Source organism: Corylus avellana, chromosome ca9 (genome assembly GCF_901000735.1).
Source record: "Corylus avellana chromosome ca9, CavTom2PMs-1.0".
Taxonomy (NCBI): Eukaryota; Viridiplantae; Streptophyta; class Magnoliopsida; order Fagales; family Betulaceae; genus Corylus; species Corylus avellana.
This window is the reverse complement of record NC_081549.1, coordinates 16,042,784-16,050,659: the sequence shown is the minus strand read 5'-3', so window position 1 is coordinate 16,050,659 and position 7,876 is coordinate 16,042,784. Positions and strand designations below refer to the sequence as shown.

Here is a 7,876-nt window from a genome sequence, read left to right as displayed (position 1 = left end):
TCCGAAAAAAGGCAAATAATGCTATTGAATTATTATTTTTTAATTGAACGGGGAAAAAGGGTTATAAGGGATGGTCACTTTCATTCCTGATCCGAATGGAAGAGAGAATAGGGGACCCTGTGAGAATGCTTCCAAAAACATAATTAAAAGTGACCCATTTAAGTAAAGCATGTACCCTAAAATTGGCATATCGGGAGATTTTCAAAGCACTCAAACTTTAAAAAGAAGATAAAAGCTAAACTAATATTTGAAATACAATTAGCAAAAGACCAAGAATGAAATAGAGGCGGGTCATTCACAGCCAATACCACTAGAAGCGCATCACCTTTCAAAGATAAATATCCAAGACTCAAAGAGGCAGTTAAACGAATAGTCAATAGAGCTGTAAAAGCTTCACCCTGCAAAACATCAGTGAAAGATAGTTTATGAGTAGCTGCCGCCATGATGATTCCCATATCATTGCTAATCATTGCAAAAGACCTCCTAAATAATGCTATTGAATTAAACAATAGCTGAATTGGCTTTCCATATTTCTTTCTTTTCCAAAATCTATATTTCTGGTATTAATTTGTTTTTCCTCCTTTCAATTGGTAATTCTTTTTTTTTTTTTTAATCATAATTGATTGCCTTAATTAGAGAATATTTATAAACTTTTTTACCATAGTTTGGAGCCTTAATTAGAAAATATTTACTAACTTTTTACCATATTTAAAGTCATAAGATTTTTTTTTTAATTTTTAATTTTTTTTTTTTATGTAAATCATTATATAATTATTATTTGGAGCCTTGGGCAATTGGCTAATTTGCCTTATGTAAGAGCGTGTTACCTATTGTCCTCTCCAATTCATCTTGGCCTCTTTTTGCACTTCAATCAAATAATCAAGTATTTTCTTTACGCTGTTTCCATCAATTAAATCAACAAGTTATTCATTTAATCTTCGTATTAGGAAGTGCGTCCTTAACGCTATAATCTAAGATTGAGAGGTTGCGTGTTAAGAGATCCGCTCACACCAAGTTGAATATTCCGTGGGGGCATGAAATCAACCTTCAAAGACAACTGTGTAATGTTGTAAGATATTTCCTTTCTCCAATTTTAATTTATTGCATGTTATTTATCTTACCGTTAATTTTATGAGTTAATTTTATTTTGTATCAACAAAATATTTTGCACCATTAAAATTATTTTACAACACATGTTTATATTTCAAAAGTAGTATCTATAGCTGAACAAAGTGTACAAGTACAACTTTCTGAAACTATCTAGACGCAGTACTGGAAGATTAACAAAGCATGTCATCAACAACTGTTTTCAACTGTGAAAAACTGGCAACTAAATAAAAATTTATAATCATGATATTTATAAACTGTTTTTTATAGCCTTTAAGTGGTTTTAATGAATTTGAATCATCTCTAGTTCAAATGAACCCCTGAAAGAAACTGGTTCTTTATAGTGAAAGGACATTTTTGTCCAACAAAATGTAAATGACAAACATGCCCCTTAATTATAAAGAACCGGAGAGTATCCTATTCCGTTTTAATAGTCATGCTCACATGTTACTCAAAATCTTAAATGCTTTTAATTGCCCTACAAGTTATAGGTGATAAATTGTGGCCTACATTATGTGGTGGAAACAAGGAAACAATAATCCATTCACAAAAGCCACGTATTCTTCTGGTGATATTATTATTATTATTTTTTTTAAAAAAAAATAATAATAAAAAAGACTAGCCCCATTGGTGCCTTAATTTTTCTAATTTGATTTTTTAAAATGCTATAAACTGGGCTAATGGAAACAGTTTTGGTAAATGTTATAAATTGAGTTTATTAGGATCTTCCATCTCTTTGTTTACTTTGCTTCCTTCGAATTTAGTTGTAATTTTATCTACTCATTAAAAAAAAAAAAAAAAAAGGTGATGGTCTAATATAATTTGATGAGAATGCCATTAGGTGCGGTCATTCGGATACAATGCTCCATTATAAAAAAAAAGAAAAAGAAAATGAGAAATATAATTACAAGTTAACACTGATCAAACACTCCTATAATTTAGATTTCATTTCTCAATAGGATTTTGCCATGGAGATGAAAACTCAGGCAGTGGAAAAAGTACTCAGTTCCAGAAGCCGGTGGCCTTGTATACTATATTTACCCATTTCAATGCTCAAACCTGTGCATTATAAGAGTTTTGATAAGTAATCAAAAATCATTCAAAGCGTAAAATACTCCAAGAGAAGCTACCTCTCTAGGAAGAGTTAAAAAGAAAAAGAAAATCATGATAACTGATAAACACGTCACAACTATTTAATCAAAAGAGGGGCGATTCTTACCAACATTCGTGGGACTTTTAGGAATGCAAAAGACAAGGAGTATAAAATGCTTGAGACTGCTACTGCAGTCACTGTGTTGGAGATAAGGCGCTTGCTGTCTTTACCGGGCACAAATGCTATTTTCAATGTATTTGTCAGTTCAAAGAGTCTATAAGAAATCTGCAAGAAAGCAAAAATTGGAGGCTTAGTTACACCATATGTTTTCGAAATTTCCAAGTATGACATCGTTTACTTACTGCAACGTATATGGAAGTAGTGAGCATAAAATTCAACAATGGGTAGTCTGGGATCAGAGAAAGCAACAATTTTGGCTGGCCATCTGGAATACCAGACCTGCAAGTTCATTGAGAATCATTATAAGATGGAATTCCATATATATGTGAATAGATGAAGATCTGTGTAAATCCTTCTTAGAGTTGCCTAGAATGGTGACATGTGGCATGAACCCCATAGTTTTTAGTGAGTGAATCAGTTTATTTCAATTTTTTTTCTTATATGGATTTCATTAAGTGAAGAAATTTAATGTAGGATAATTATGGCCTCACAATTTACTTCTCTCCAAAGCTATAGGGAGACAAAATTTAAAACTTAAAATTTAAAAATATGGTACGTTAACTACCCGTAATCGGCAATGGGCAAGGCTTAGGTGCGGTAGTCTAAAACTACCGCACCCTGCGGTAGCCCAAAACATAGTCGTTTTGGGCATTAAACGACTACCTTTTGGGCTACCAAAATGAAATAAAAAGAAAAATATTAAAATATTAAAAGTAATAATATAAAATTCATTAAATATTAAAATATTCAATAATTAAAAAATAAAAACTATTAAAAAAATAAAAGATAAAGAAAAAGAAAAATTAAAAAGCCATGGACATGGAAGATGATCTGTGGCTGCTTGTTTCCCAAACTTCTCTTCGACGGCCACGATTCGCCGGTGGTGATGGGGTCAGGGCGTGGATGTCCCGGATTTGTTCTTCTTGATCATGATTGTCTTCTTCATGGCTAGTGCTTGTGAGTCTCTAATCATTCAACATAGCAACAGAAGTGGAAGTGAAGTGAAGAGAAGAGTTTTTTTGGGTATTTTTTATAGTATCAATCCGCTCACGGGTACCACAATAAACTTGGGTCTTTTGCGAAGATTGAGAATAACTATGTGGGAGTGAGATATGGGGCAAACTGAGAAATGGGTTTTGGTGTGAATGAATAGAAAGCAAAGAAATGTTAGAAATTGAAGGTTTTGCAGAGACCCACATAGTTATATCAAAGAAAGTAACAATTTTTGATGGGTTATATTAGTAAAGAGTTTGATTTAGTGGGTGTGATTTGGGTCACTGCAAAACCAATGGGATGGGAAGGTTTTAGCGATTTAGATTGGGGTTTTTTGAGCTTTGAAGATTTTAGGTTTTTGGAGTGTGTGGCTTTGTGAAGGAAATTTGAAGAGACCTACCTGAAGGAGATTTTGGAGGACTGGTTCTGTGTTTTCCGGCAAGCCAAACCAACCATTTTGTGTGTGTATGTGTGGGGGGTGGTCCGGCCACCCCCAAAACCCAAACCGTTTTTTTTTTTTTTTTTCTTTTTTCTTTTGGCCTTCTGGGGGTGGCCGGACCACCCCCCTTGGCCATGGGAGTGGTTCGTCCACCCCCAATCCGTTCATGGGGTGACTCCAGCCACCCCCTTGACCAAAATGGGGCGGTCCGGCCACCCCATTTCGGCAAAGAGGTGGCTCGAGCCACCCCTTTAATTTTTCAATTTTTCAATTTTTCTTTAATTTTTTAATAGCTTTTGTTTTTTAATTATTGAATATTTTAATATTTAATAAATTTTATATTATTACTTTTTAACATTTTATTATTTTTCTTTTTATTTCACCTTGGTAGCCTAAAACGTGGTCGTTTAATGCCCAAAACGACCACGTTTTGGGCTACCGCAGGGTGCGGTAGTTTTAGACTACCGCACCTAAGCCTTGCCGCAGTCAGAGACTTGCTTAGAGAGTTCGGGAATGGTGTAAGAAGGATTACAGGTTGAAACGACGGCGCCGAGGGCGACAACGGCGAGGAAGCATACGGGGAAGTGGATTGAGTTGGGGGCGACGATGAGTACGACGTCGTGTTTGTCGATGCTGAGCTGGAGCAAAGATTGCGCGAGCTTGGAGACGTGGAGTTTGAGCTGGTGGAAGGTTAGTGTTTCATCGGTGTCGGAGTCAATGAGAGCGACGGTGTAAGGGAAAGAGGAGGTGCTTTGGAAGAGGAAGGAGGTGAGGGAGAGGTTGGGGTTGGTAGGGAGGTGGATGGGCGGTCGTGGAGATGAGTAGGTTTGGGTCTTGGGATTGAAGGATTTTGCCATGAATGGGGTGTTTGTGTTTGGGGAGTGGGAAAATGTGGGAGATTGGAGTCAATAACAAAGAAAGTGTGTGCAGGAGAATAATTAGTGTCGGGGAATCTACCGCTCGATTAGAATTTGGCGTTAAACCGTCGTTAAAATAATTGTCCCTTTTCATTGAAATATCCAAGATCTCCTGTGTGTACCCATGGATCCATGTACATCAAGAATTAGCTTTGTGGCTTCTGGATTGTTATGATAACCTGAAAAGATTTTTAGACCCTATATGAGTCATACTAGCAATATGGAAGCTATAAGACAAGGAATAATAAACTAATTAAGTGGTATAAGATTGTTTTCAAGATTAAGGAAGTTATCTTGTTTTTAAATTTTTTAATATTTTAAATTTGGGGAAACTTCACTTACCCCCTATACTTTTGCGCTTTTTGTAGACACCCCCCCATTGTTCAAAAACTCTCACTTTGATGTATCCAACTTTTGTTTCCTTCCACTTTGCCCCTTCCGTTAGGATTTTCTGTTAAATCCTAACTGAGAGGTGTAAAATTACAATCTTGCTCTTATTTTTTATTAAAAAATAATTTTTTTTTTTAAAATCTTGACCCGTGGGTTTACCTGTGGATCTAACCCATCTGTACTGTGACCCACGGGTCAAATTATTATTATTCTATATTAAAAAAAAAAAAAAAAACACCTGACGGTGTGTGAGCCCTGTGACCCTCCGGGGGTCACAAAGTGACCCACCGTGGGTCACGTCACTTCTTTATCTTTTTTTTTTTTTTTTCAATATTTTTTTTATATATATTTTTTATATTTTTTTAATATAATAATTATAATAATAATTTTTTATTTATAAATAAGGGTAAATTTGAAATTATAAAAAAATTTAGGAGCATAAAGGTCTTTTACTAAATTTACCGTTTGATTTAACTGCAAAAGCTAACGGTAGGGGGTATTTGGAACGAAACGAAAGTTTGATACACCAAAGTGAGAGTTTTTGAACAATGGAGGGGTGTCTGCAAAAAGCGCGAAAGTATAGGGGTGTAAGTGAAGTTTCCCCTTTAAATTTTTAATGAGCATATGGCCACGAGTCATTTCATGCATCTTTTGGCCACATTGTACGAAAGGTATCATCCATCTATGATTGATATATACAATATAATAACCGAGGTGGGTAAAAAATAAAGTCTTTCAACCACATGTACTAAAAATGTGTTTAACCCTAGCTATAATTTATTTATTTATGAAATTCCGCCGAAAATTGAAAGAGATTTTTCTATGAAAGCATTATAATTCTGAGTTATTTTATATCACAAAAAAAACGAGAATTTTTGCTATGGAAGCATTACAATTTAGAGTTATCAAAGAAGAAGAAATTTTTTACCATACAGAGCCTAAAAGAATTGTCATTTATGGATTGAGAAATGAAGATATTTCCCTTCAAAAGTAGGAAAATAAATGGGAGACAAGGAATCAAAACTCTACCTTGCATCATAGTAGGTCCTCCAACCCATATTTCTCCCAGTTGATTGGGTGGAAGGGGCTTTAATGTATCTGTTCTGCGCTGACTATCTGGGATTCAACTCCTGAATCAAGTATTCCAGTTGATCTAGAGAGTGGCGATTCCTCCATTGGATCTTCTGTTGGAATGATTCCAAAACCTTCTGTCATACCATAACCCTGCCAGAATAAGACATGAAGCACTTCACATCAAGATGGAGCTTTCTTGCTACACGCTACTACCAATAATGCATAATAATTCTTTTATCATTCGGAAACTCCAAAATTATTTCTGGTCATGATATAAATTAGGTGTTTTGCACCATCGAATTAATAGGAAGCAGACATTTAAATTTGAAACATAAAAAAATAACATAACCCTTTACACCAAATAATTTTTCTTCTCTTAAAAAAATATTTCATAGACAAAATACCCAATAACTCTAGTGTCAGGGGCTTGAAGGTGCGTGGAGGTTTGGTCGTAGGTGGTGGGCGTTGGGTTAGAATGAATGAAAAAGTTTACGGTATTTATTTAAATTAAAAATAGGGTATTTTCATATCTATTGTTTATGGTATTTATTTGGTGTTTTACCTGATATATCAAATTTTTATTGAAGGTTGTAAAATAAGGTTTTACACCACATCATGATAGAAGGGACTCTCTAATTGCTATACTTAAGTTCCGTTTGTTTTGGCGTAAAATGATTTCCAAAAAATGTTTTTCGTATTTTCGGGTGTAGTGTGACGACGAAAAATAATAGTCAACGGAAAATATTTTTGGTTTGACTGAAAAAGCCTCTTTAATTTTTAGAAAATGGTTTCAATTTTTGAAAACCGTAAACCATTTTCTGAGTTTGATCATCTCATTCTCAAATTGACTGATCCAGTTAGAACGTTGTCGAGACCCGACCGGGACATTGCTGAGACTTGGCCGAGACTCCCCTGAGACATGATCGAGACCCAATTGGGACTTGACCGGACCCCTTCTGGGACACGACCGAGACTGCGTCGGGACCAGACCAATACCCCATTGAGACCCGATCAGAACCCCATTGGGATTGGACCGAGACTGCGCTGGGACCTGACCGGAACCTCACTAAGACCTGACTGGCACCCTGCCGGGACTGGACTAGGACCCTGCCGAGACTCACTAGGACTTGATCGGGACATCGCGACTAGGACCCGATTAGGGCACCACTAGGACTCAGTCAGGATATTGTCAGGACTCAGTTATGACACGGCCGAGAACTAGTCGGGACATTTTCGTAATTTAAAGTTTAATATAATTGAATGAAAAAAAAGAATATATATTGTTGTGAAATTTTATTGTATTCGCAAGTGCACGAATCGTTTTTAAGGTTGTGGAATCCACATCCACCAAATCATAGCAACATATTCTGATGATTGTCAATATATCCAAAATTCTCAACATAAAAACCTTATGTATGTTCTACTTTGCTTCAAAGAATTAATTAAATCATCCCAATGAATCTGTTCTTGGCACAAATTACAAAGATATCAAATTTAAATTAAATCATCCAATGTATCCGTGAAACAAATCACAAAGGATACCCAATTTAAACCAAATCATAAAATGTATCCGTAGAACCAAACACAATGGATATCCAATATTTTGATAAATGAAAACCCAATCAAATCAATTAATAGAAACTATCTTAAATCATGAGAAAAACATGATTGAACTCATTTCCA

At 35.4% G+C, this 7,876-nt stretch overlaps 1 long non-coding RNA gene across 1 annotated transcript; it reads right to left on the bottom strand.

Annotated features, from left to right (window-relative positions):
• Window positions 1-1,915: 1,915 nt before the first annotated feature.
• On the bottom strand, window positions 1,916-2,765 carry LOC132162122 (uncharacterized). The gene is made up of 3 exons (XR_009438202.1): window positions 2,563-2,765; window positions 2,327-2,485; window positions 1,916-2,166 (listed from the first exon to the last, which is right to left on the bottom strand). It is a non-coding gene; the product is annotated as an uncharacterized LOC132162122 (long non-coding RNA).
• Window positions 2,766-7,876: the final 5,111 nt, after the last annotated feature.